Genomic DNA, 12,214 nt, shown 5'->3' on the forward strand with positions numbered 1-12,214 from the left:
GATCTCTCTGTTTCTCAGCATTCTGAAACTCTGTCGCACTGTGTTCTCTCCCTCTCTCTGCATTCTGGACCCTCTATTCACCAGTTATCTCCGTCTCTCTGTTTTCTCTCTGTCTCTCTGCATTCTTGAACATCTGTCTCACTGTGTTCTCTCTTTCTCTCTGTATCCTCGACCCTATGTTTTACTGTGTTCTCTCTGTCTGTCTGTCTCTGTTCTCATCCAATTCCCTTACTGCTTTCTCTCTGTTTCCCTGCATTCTTGACCCCCGACTCAGTGTGTTCTCTCTGTCACCCTGCTTTCTTGACTCTCGGTCTCACTGTTTTTACTCTATTTGTGTGTCTCTCAGTTCTTTGAACACTGTCCCACTCTTTTCTCTCAGTCGCTCAGCATTCTCGTCCATCTGTCTCTCTGTTTTTTCTCTGTCTCTCTTCATTCTCAACCCTCTGTCTCACTGCGTTCCGTCTGTCTGTCTCTCTGTATTCTCGACCCCCTGCCTCACTGTGCTCTCTCTTTGTCTATCTGTCTCTCTCTGTTCGCAACAATTTCCCTTTCTGTTTTCTCTCTGTTTTTCTACATTACTGTGTTTGCTCTGACTGTATCTCTCTCTCTGTTTTCAACCATTCTCCCTACCGTACAACCGTGTTCTCTCTGTCGCTCCACATCCTTGACACTCTGTCTCTCCACATCCTTGAAACTCTGTTTCACTGTGTTCCCTTTCTGTCTGTCTGTTCTCAACGATTTCCCTTACTGTTCTTTCTCTGTTTGTCTGCACTCTCGACCCCATGTCACACTCTGTTCTCCCTGTCTCTCTGCATTCTTGACCCTCTGTCTCACTGTTTTCTCTCTGTCTCTCTGCATTCTTGACCTTCTACCTCACTGAATTCTCATTGTTTCTCTGCATTTTCGACTCTCTGTCCCATTGTGTACTCTCTATATTTCTGTCTCTTTGCATTCTCGACCCCCTGTCTCACTTTGTTCTCTCTGTCACTCTGTCTTCTCGACCCTATGTCTAACTCGGTATTCTCTGTCTGACTGTCTCACTCTCTCTTTCTCTATCTCTGTTCTCAAGCATTTACCTGACTGTTTTGTCTCTGTTTCTCTGCATTCTTGACCTTCTGTCTCACTGTGTTCTCTCTGTCTGTCTGTGTTCTCGACCTTATGTCTAACTGTGTTCCCTCTGTCTGTGTTTCTGGCGCTCTCTGTTCTCAACAATTTCCCCTACTTTTTTCTCTATGTTCCTCTGCATTCTAGACCCTCTGCAACACTGTGTCCTCCGTTTCACCTGCAATCTTGACCCTCTGTCTCAATGTGTTCTGTCTGTCTGTCTGTCTGTGTTCTTGTCCATCTGTGCCTCTGTATTCACTGGGTCTCTCTGTATTCTCAGCCCTCTGTTTCACTGTGTTCTCTCGGTCTGTCTACCTCTGTTCTCAACCATTTCCCTTTCTGCCCTCTCACTGCCTCTCTGCATTCTCGACCTTCTGTCTCACTGTATTTTCCGTCTCTCTAAATTCTCGACTTTCTGTCTCACTGTGTTCTCTGTGTCTGTCTGCCTGTCTGTCTCTGTTCTCAACTATTTCCCTTACTGTGATTTCTTTCTCTCTCTGCATTCTTGTCCCAGAGTCTCACAGTGTTCTCCCTGTCTGTCTCTCTCTGTTCCCCATGATCTCCCTTACTGTTTTCTCTGTTTCTCTGTATTCTCGACCCTCTGTCTGGCTATGTTCTCTTTGCCTCTCTGATTCTCTGCATGTTCTACCTGCTGTCGCACTGTATTCTCTCTGTCTATCTGTATTCTCAACCCTCTATCACAATGTGTACTGTTTCTCAGCACTCTCGACCCTGTCTCACTGTGTTCTCTCTGTCCATGTTTTTTCTCAACCATTTGCCTTACAGTTTTCTCTCTGTTTCTCTGTATTCTCATCACTCTGTCCCACCATGTTCCATCTGTTCCTCCGCATTGTCGATCTTCTGTCCGTCTGTATTTTCACTGTCTCTCCGCCTCTCTGCATTTTCGACCCTCTCTGTCAATGTGTTCTCTCTATCTCTCTGCTTGCCCAACCCTCTGTGTCGTTGTGGAATCTCTGTCTCTCTGCATTCTCATCCCTCTGTGTCTCAGTGTTCACTCTGTCTGTCTCTTTCTGTTCTCAAACATTTCGCTTACTGTTTTCTCTCTGCTTCTCCGAATTCTCGACGCTCCATTGCACTGTGTTCTCTTTGTCTCTCGGCACTTTCGACCCTCTGTCTCACTGTGTTGTCTTTGTCTGTCTCTCTGCATCCTCAACCCTCTTTTTCACTCTGTTCTCTCTGTATGTCTGCATTCTTGATCCTGTCTCATAGAGTTCGTTCTGTCTCTTTTATTTTTCTGCATTGTCGACCCTCTGTCTCACAGTGTTCTCCCTGTCTGTCTGGATTCTCAACCGTCTGTCTTACTGTGTTCTCTCTGGCTGACTGTCTCTCTCTGTTCTCAGCCATTACCTCTACTGTCTTCTCTCTGTCTCTCTGCATTCTCGACCCTCTGTCTCACTGTGTTGTAAGTGCTTTTTTGTATTCTCAACTCTCTGTCATACTGTGTTGTCTCTGTCCCTCTGCATTCTCGATCCCCATCTCACGGAGTTGTCTCTGTCTCTTGGCATTCACGACCCTCTGAGTTAGTGTTCTCGCATTCTCGACCACCTGTCTCACTGTGTTCTCTCTGACTCTTTGCTTTCTCAACCCTCTATCTCAGTGTATTCCCTCTGCATTCTCGACCCTCTGCCTCACTGTTCTTTCTCTCTCTCTCTATTCTCCACCCTCTGTGTCAATGTGTTCTCTCTATATGCATGGCGCTCTGTCTCACTTTTTTCTCTCTCTCTCTCTCTATCCCTCTCTCTCTTTGTTCTCAACCATCTCCTGTACTGTTTCCCCTCAGACTCTCTGTATTCTCAACCCTCTGTCACTGTGCTTTCCCTGTTTCTCTCTCAATTCTCGACACACTTTCTCACTCTTCTCTCTGTCCCTGTGCATTCTTGACCCTCTGTCTCATTGTGTCCTCTATGACTCTGTATTCTTGACCCTCAGTCTCACTCTATTCACTTTGTTTGTCTGTCTCTTTGTTCTCAAACATTATCTTACATTTTTCTCTCTGCTTCTCTGCATTCTCTGTCCTCTGTCCAACCGGGTTCTCTCTGTCTCTCAGCATTCTCGACTTTCTGTCTCACTGAGTTCTCTCTGTCTCCCTGCATTTTCGACTCTCTGTCTCACTGTGTTCTTTCTATCTCTGTACTCTCGACCCGCTGTCTCAATGTCTTCTCTTTGTCTGTCTGTCTCTCTCTGTTCTGAAACAATTCCCTTGCTGTTTTCCCTCTGTCTCTCTGCATCCTCAACCCTCTGTCTCACTGAGTTCTCTCTGCCTCTTTTAGTTTTCTGCATGCTCAGCTCTCTGCCTCACTGTGTTCTCTCTGTCTCTCTGAATTCTTGACGGTCTATCTCACTGTGTTCTCTCTGTCTCACTGCATTCGTGACCCACTGTCACACTGTGTTCTTTCTATCTCTCTGCAGTTTTGACCCTCTGTCACTCTGTTTAGTCAATTTGTCTGTCTCTCTCAATTCTTGACCCACTGTCTCACTCTTTTCACTTTGTTTCTCTTTATTCTCGACCATCTGTCTGACTGTGTTCTCTCTAACTCTCTACATTCTTATCCCTGTGTCTCACTGTGTTCTCTGTCTCTCTAGACTCTCAACTCTCTGACTCCCTGTGCTCTCTATGTCCCTCTGCATTCTTGACCCCTTGTCTCACTGTGTTCTCTCTGTCTCTCTGCATTCTTGCACCTCTGTCACAATGGGCTCTCCCTGTCTCTCTGCGTTCTCAACCCTCTGCCTCATTGCGCTCTCTCTGTCTGTGTATCTTTCTGCATTCTCCACCCTCTTCCCACTGAGTTCTCTCTGCCTCTCTGCATTCTCGACCATATGTCTCATGGTGCTCTCTCTGTCTCTCTCTCTCTCTCTCTCTCTCTCTGTTCTCAGTCATCTCCCTTACTGTTTGCTCTCTGTCTCTCTGCATCATTGACCCTCTGATTCACTGTGTTCTCTCTCTCCATTCTCGACAGTCTGTCTAATTTCTTCTCTCTGTCTCTCACTCTCTTTCTGTCTGTTCTCAACCATCTCCCTTGCTGTTTCCTCTCTCTCTCTCTGTCTCTGCATTCTCAACTGACTGTCTCACTGCGTTCTCTCTGTCTCTTTTATTTTTCTACATAATCAACACTCTGTCTCACAGTGTTCTCTCTGTCTCTCTGTGTTATTGACCGTCTGTCTCACTGTGTTCTCTCAGGCTGACCATCTCTCTCTGTTCTCAACCATTACCCTTACTGTGTTCTCTCTGTCCCTCTGCATTCTCAGCCACCTATCTCACTGAGTTCTCTCTGTCCCACTGCATTGTCGACTCTGTCTCACTGTGTTCTCTGTCTCTCTAAATTCTCAGCCCTCTGTCTCACTATTTTCTCTGTCTCTCTGCATTCTTGAGCCTCTGTCTCACAGTGTTCTCTCGGTCTCAGTATTTTCGAACCTCTGCCTCAATGTCTTCTCTTTGTCTGTCTGTCTCTCTGTTCTGAAAGATTTCTCTTGCTTTCCCTCTATCTATCAGCATTCTCAACCCTCTATCTCACTGAGTTCACTCTGTCTCTTTTAGTATTCTGCATGCTCTACCCTCTGTCTAACAGTGTTCTCAGTCTCTCTGCATTCTCTACCCAGTGCCTCACAGAGTTCTCTCTGTCTCTCTGTATTCTTGAACCTCTGTCACTGTTTAATTTATTTGTCTGTCTCTCTCAATTCTTGACCCACTGTCTCACTCTTCTCTGTCTTTCTGCATTATCGACCATCTGTCTGACTGTGTTTTCTCTGTCTCTCCGCATTCTTGATTCTCTGTCTCAGTGTGTTCTCTCTGTTTCTCTGCATTCTCTACTCTCTGTCTCACAGTGTTGCCTTTGTCTATCTTTCTCTGTTCTCAACCATTTCCCTTACTATTTTCTCTCTGTCTGACTGTCTCTCTCTGTTCTCAACCAATTCCTTTCCAGTTTTCTCTGCATTCTCGACACTCTGTCCCACTATGCTCTCTGTGTTTCTGTACATTCACAACATTCTGTCTCACTGCAGGATCGCTGTCTCTCTGCCTCACTGCATTCAAAATCCTCTGTGTCAATGTGTTTTCTGTGTGTCTCTGCATTCTCGACCCTCTGTGTCAATATGTTCTCTCTGTCTCTCTGAATGCACGATCCTCTGTCTCATTGTGTTCTGTCTCTGTCTCTCTCTCTCACTCTGTTCTCAAACATCTCCCTTACTGTTTGCTCTCTGTCTCTGCATTCTCGACCTAGTCTCACTATGTTGTCCCTGTCTGTCTGTCTGTCTGTCTCTCTCCCTTTCAACCATCTCCCTTACTGTTTCTTTGCATTTGCAACCCTCTGTTTCACTGACTTTGCTCAGTCCTCTTATTTTTCTCCATAGTCGTCCCTCTGTCTCACTGTGTTCTCTCTGTCTCTCTGCATTTTCGACCCTCTCTCTCACGGTTTTCTATCTGTCTGTCTGCTTTCTCAATCCCCTGTCTCTCTGCATTTTCAACCCTCTGTCACTGTGCTTTCTCGGTTTGTCTCTCTGAATTCTCGACACACTGTTTCACTCTTTTCTCTCTTTTTCTCTGCATTCTCAACCCTATGCCTCACTGTGTTTTCTCCGTCTGTCTATCGGTCTCTCTCTGTTCTCAAACATTTCCCTTACGCTGTTCTCTCTATCTCCCTGCATTCTCTACACTCTTTCTCACTGTGTTCTCTTAGTCCATCTCTCTGCAGGCTCAACCCACTGTCTCACTCTGTTCTCTCCGTCTCTCTGCATTCTGTGTCAATGTGCTCTCTCTGTCTCTCTGAATGCATGATCATCTGACTCTGTGTTCTCTCTGTCTCTCACTCTGTTGTCAGCCATCCCCCTTAATGTTTCCTCTTTGTCTGTCTGCATCCTTGACCCTCTGATTCACTGTGTACTCTCTGTCTCTTTACATTCTCAACCGTTCATCTCACGGTGTTCTGTCTGTCTCTCTGCATTTTTGACCATCTTTCTCACTGTTCTCTCTGGCTGTTTGGTCTCTCTGTTCTCAAACATTTCCCTTACTGTGTTCTCTGTCTGTCTACATTGTTGACCCTCTGTCTCACTGTGTTCTCTATCTGTCTGCATTTTCAACCATGTGTCTCATGGTGTTCTCTCTGTCTCATAGCATTCTCTCTGGTTCTCTGTCTCTCTCTTTTCTCAAAGATTTCCCTTACTGTGTTCTCTCTGTCTGTTCTCATTGTGGACCCTCTGTCTCACTGTGTTCTCTCTGTTTCAGAATTCTCCACCCTCTGTCTCACTGTGTTCTCTCTGTCTCTCAGGATTCTTGACTCTCTGTCACTGTGTTTCACTGTCTGTCTACCTCTCTATCGCTCTCAATTATCAACCCAGTGTTTCACTCTTTTCTCTCTGTCTCCCCACATTCTCGACCCTCTGTTTTACTGTGTATTTTCTGTCTGTCTGCCTCTCTGCAGTCTTGACCCTCTGTCTCACTGTGTTCTCTCTCTCTGTATTCTCAACCCTCTGTCTCAATGTGTTCTCTTTGTCTGTCGGTTTCTCTGTCTCTCTCTCTCTCTCTCTGATCTCAACCATCTCCCTTACTGTGTTCTCTCTGTCTCTCTGCATCCTCGACCCTCTGATTCACTGTGTTCTCTCTGTCTCTTTGCATTCTCAACCCGCTATCTCACTTTCTTCTCTCTGTCTGTCTGTCTCTCTGCAGTCTCAAGCCTCTATCTCAATGTGTTCTCTTTGTCTGTCAGTCTGTTTCTCTCTCTCTCTCTCTCTCTCTCTGTTCTCAAACATTTCCCTTACTGTTATCCCTCTGTTTCTCTGCATTCTCGACCCTCTCTGTCAATGTGCTCTCTCATGCACATGCACAACACTCTGTCTGTCTTTCTCTCTCTCTCTCTCTCTCTCTCTCTCTCTCTCTCCCTCTCTGATCTCAACCATCTTTCTTACTGTTTGGTCTCTGTCTCTCTGCTTTCTCAACCATCTTCTCACTGTGTTTTCTCTGTCTCTCTGCTTTATCGACCCTCTGTCTCTCTACGTTCTCTCTGTCTCTCCGTCACTCACTCTGTTCTCAACCATCTCCCTTACTGTTTGCTCTCTGTCCCTCTGCATTCTCAACCCTCTGTAATGACTTGCTTCTCTCTCTCTCCCCTCTCTCTGTCCTCAACCATCTCCCTTACTCTGTCTCACTGAGTTCTCTCTGTCTGTCTGACTCTGTTCTCAACTATTTCCCTTACTGTTTTCTCTCTGCCACTCTGCATTCTCGACCCTCTGTCCTATCGTGTTCTCTCTGTTTCCTTACTCTGTTCTCTCTGTCCCTCTTCATTCTCAACTCTCTGTCTCACTGTGTTCTCTTAGTCAGTCTGTCTGCACGTTCGACTCTCTGTTTCACTCTGTGTTCGCTGTCTCTGCATGTTCGACTCTCTGTCTCACTGCGTTCTCTCTGTCTCTCTGCATTCTTGTCCCGCTGGCTCACTGTGTTCTCTCTGTCCCTCTATACGCTCAACCTTCTGTGTCAATGTGTTCTCTTCGTCTCCCTCAATATACGACCCTGAGTCACACTGTGTTCTCTCTGTCTCTCTGCTTTCTCAACCTTCCGTCTCATTGTGTTCGCTCTGTCTCTCTGAATGCACGACTCTCTGTCTCATTGAGTTCTTTCTCTCTCTCTCTCGCTCCATTCTCAACAATCGCTCTGCATCCTGGACCCTCTGATTCCCTGTGTTCTCTCGGCCTCACTACATTCTCGACCCTCTGTCTCACTGTGTTCACTCTCTCTCTCTCACTCTGCATTCTCGACACTCTTTGTCATTTTTTCACTCTGTCTCTGAATGCATGACACACTGTCTCACTTTCTTCTCTCTCTCTTTCTCTATGTTCTCAAACATCTCCCTTACTGTTTCCTCTGTCTCTTTGTATTCTCAACCCTCTGTCTCACTGAGTTCATTCTGTCTCTCTGCATTCTTGATCCTCTGTTTCATTGTGTTCTCTCTGATTCTGCTTTCTCACCCCTCCTTCTCACTGTATTCTCTCTGTCTCTCTGATTCTTTCCATGTTATACCTCCTGTGTCGCTGTATACTCTGTCTCTCTGCATTCTCGACCCTCTATCACACTGTTCTTGGTCCCTCTGCATTCTCGAATCTGTGTCTCACTGTGTTCTCTGTCTGTCACTTTCTGTTCTCAACCATTTCCCTTAATTTCTGTCTGTTTCTCTACGTTCTCATCACTCTGTCCCACCATGTTCTCTCTGTTTCTCTGCATTGTCGATCTTCTATCTGTTGGTAGTTTCGCTGTCTCAGCTTTCTCTGTGCATCTTCAACCCTCTCAGTCAATTTGTTCTCTCTATCTCTCTGCATGCACGACCCTCTGTCTCACTGTGTTATTCCTGTATCTATGTCTCTCTTCAATCTCGACCTACTATCTCACTGTATTCTCTCTGTCTCTTTGTATTCTCTACCCTCTGTCTCACTGTGTTCTCGCTTTCTCTCTACATTCTTGACCCTTTATCTCACTGTGTTCTCTCCGTCTCTCTGCATCCTCGATGCTCTGTCCCATTGTGTTCTCTCTGTCTTTCGGCATTATCGACCCTCGGTCTCATTATGTTCTTTTTGTCTCTCTGCTTTCTCAACACTTTGTCTCACAGTATTCTGTCTCTCTGCATTCTCGACCATCTGTCACTGTGTTTTTCACTGTCTCATTCTTTTATATAATCATATAACAATTACAGCACGGAAACAGGCCATCTCGGCCCTTCTAGTCCGTGCCGAACTCTTACTTTCACCTAGTCACACCGACCTGCATTCAGCCCATAACCCTCCATTCCTTTCCTGTCCATATATCTATCCAATTTAACTTTAAATGACAACATCGAACCTGCTTCAACCACTTATGCTGGAAGCTCGTTCCACACAGCTACCACTCTCTGAGTAAAGAAGATCCCCCTCATGTTACTCTTAAACTTTTGCCCTTTAACTCTCAACTCATTTCCGCTTGTTTGAATCTCCCCCACTCTCAATGGAAAAAGCCTATCCACGTCAACTCTATCAATCCCCCTCATAATTTTAAACACCTCTATCAAGTCCCCTCTCAACCTTCTATGCTCCAAAGAATAAAGACCTAACTTGTTCAACCTTTCTCTGTAACTTAGGAGATGAAACCCAGGTAACATTCTAGTAAATCTTCTCTGTACTCTAATCTGTTGACATCTTTCTTATAATTCAATGACTAAAACTGTACACAATACTCCAAATTTGGCCTCACCAATGTCTTGTACAATTTCAACATGACATCCCAACTCCTATACTCAATGCTCCGATTTATAAAGGCCAGCATACCAAAAGTTTTCTTCACCACCCTATCCACATGAGATTCCACCTTCAGGGAACTATGCACCATTATTCCAGATCCCTCTGTTCTACAGCATTCTTCAATGCCCTACCATTTACCATGTAGGTTCTATTTTGATTAGTCCTACCAAAATGTAGCACCTCACATTTATCAGCATTAAAATCCATTTGCCATCTTTCAGCCCACTCTTCTAACTGGCCTAAATCTTTCTGCAAGCTTTGAAAACCTACTTCATTATCCACAACTCCACCTATCTTAGTATCATCTGCATACTTACTCATCCAATTTACCACCCCATCATCCAGATCATTAATGCATATGACAAACAACATCGGACCCAGTACAGATCCCTGAGGCCCACCACTAGTCACTGGCCTCCAATCTGACAAACAGTTATCCACCACCACTCTCTGGCATCTCCCATCCAGCCACTGTTGAATCCATTTTACTACTTCAATATTAATATCTAACGATTGAACCTTCCTAACCAACCTTCCATGTGGGACCTTGTCAAAGGCCTTACTGAAGTCCATATAAACAACATCCACCGCTTTACCCTCGTCAACTTTCCTAGTAACCTCTTCAAAAAAATTGAATAAGATTTGTCAAACATGACCTTCCATGCACAAATCCATGTTGACTGTTCCTAATCAGACCCTGTCTAACCAGATAATTATATATACCATCTCTAAGAATACCTTCGATCAATTTACCCACCGACGTCAAACTCACAGGCCGATAATTGCTAGGTTTAGTCTTAGAACCAATGGAACAACATGAGCAATACGCCAATCCTCCGGCACCGTCCCCGTTTCTAATGACATTTGAAACGTTTCTGTTGGAGCCCCCGTTATTTCCACACTAACTTCCCTCAAGGTCCTAGGAAATATCCTGTCAGGACCCGAAGACTTATCCATCTTTATATGCCTTAAAAGCTCTAGTACTTCCTCTTCTTTCATCATTATAGTTTCCATAACTTCCCTACCTGTTTCCCTTATCTTACATAATTCAATATCCTTCTCCTTAGTGAATACCAAAGAAAAGAAATTGTTCAGAATCTCCCCCATCTCTTTTGGCTCCACACATAGCTGTCTACTCTGGTTCTCTAAGGGACCAATTTTATCCCTCACTATCCTTTTGCTGTTAATATAATGGTAGAAACCCTTGGGATTTATTTTCACCTTACTTGCCAAAGCAACCTCATATCTTCTTTTAGCTTTTCTAATTTCTTTCTTTAGATTCTTTTTACAATCTTTATATTCCTCGAGCACCTCATTTACTCCATACTGCTTATATTTATTGTAGACATCTCTCTTTTTCCGAGCCAAGTTTCCAACATCCCTTGAAAACCATGGCTCTGTCAAACTTTTAACCTTTCCTTACAACCTAACAGAAACATAAAGATTCTGTACTCTCAAAATTTCACCTTTAAATGACCTCTATTTCTCTATTACATCCTTCCCATAAAACAAATTGTCCCAATCCTCTCCTTCTAAATCCTTTCACATCTCCTTAAAGTTAGCCTTTCTCCAATCAAAAATTTCAACCCTGGGTTTAGACCTATCCTTCTCCATAATTATATTGAAACTGATGGCATTGTGATCACTGGACCCGAAGTGCTCCCCAACACAAACCTTCGTCACCTGACCTATCTCATTCCCTAACAGGAGATCCAACACTGCCCCTTCTCTAGTTGGTACTTCTATGTATTGCTGCAAAAAACTATCCTGCACACATTTTACAAACTCCAAACCATCCAGCCCTTTTACAGTATGGGCTTCCCAGTCTATGCGTGGAAAATTAAAATCTCCCACAATCACAACCTTGTGCTTACTACAAATATCTGCTATCTCCTTACAAATTTTCTCCTCCAATTCTCGCTCCCCATTTGGTAGTCTATAATACACCCCCATAAGAGTGACTACACCTTTCCCATTCCTCAATTCCACCTAATTATCCTCCCTAGACGAGCCCTCTAATCTATCCTGCCAGAGTGCCGCTGTAATATTTTCTCTGACAAGCAATGCAACACCGCCCCCTCTTGTCCCTCCGATTTTATCACACCTGAAGCAATTAAATCCAGGAATATTTAGTTGCCAATCACACCCCTCCTGTAACCATGTTTCACTGATAGCTACCACATCAAACTTCCAGGTATCAATCCATGCTTTAAGCTCATCCACCTTTCTTATAATGCTCCATTTTCTTAAAATGCATTTAAGAAATTTTCCACCTCTTACTCTCTGTTTATCACTAACGGTGCAAACAACTTTACTATTTTCTTTTTCTTCCTTCTTCCTTACATCTGTTCCTACTCTCTGGTTCCCCTCCCCCCTTGTATCTAGTTTAAATCCATGGGAGCCTCTTTAGCAAACCTACCTGCAAGAATATTTGTCCCCCTCCAGTTCAGATGTAGACTGTCCCACCGGACCAGGTCCCAGCTTCCCTGGAAAACTACCCAATTATCTATATATCTGAAGCCCTCCCTCCTGCACCGTGTCTTCACTCTCTGTCTCGCTGTGTTCTCTCCATCACTATGCAATCTCGACCTTCTGTCTCACTGTATTTTCTCTGTCTCTCTGCGTTCTCGTTCTTTTGTCTCACTGCATTCTGTCTGTCTATCTGTCTCACTGTACTATCTTTGCCTCTCTGCATACCCGACCCTCTGTCTCACTGTGTTGTCTCTGTCTCTCTACATTCTCGGTCCTCTATCTCACCAAGTTGTCTCTGTCTCTCTGCATTCGTGAATCTCTATATCATGATGTTCTCTCTGACTCTCTGCTTTCTCAGCCCTCT

Source organism: Mobula birostris, chromosome 13 (genome assembly GCF_030028105.1).
Source record: "Mobula birostris isolate sMobBir1 chromosome 13, sMobBir1.hap1, whole genome shotgun sequence".
Taxonomy (NCBI): domain Eukaryota; kingdom Metazoa; phylum Chordata; class Chondrichthyes; order Myliobatiformes; family Myliobatidae; genus Mobula; species Mobula birostris.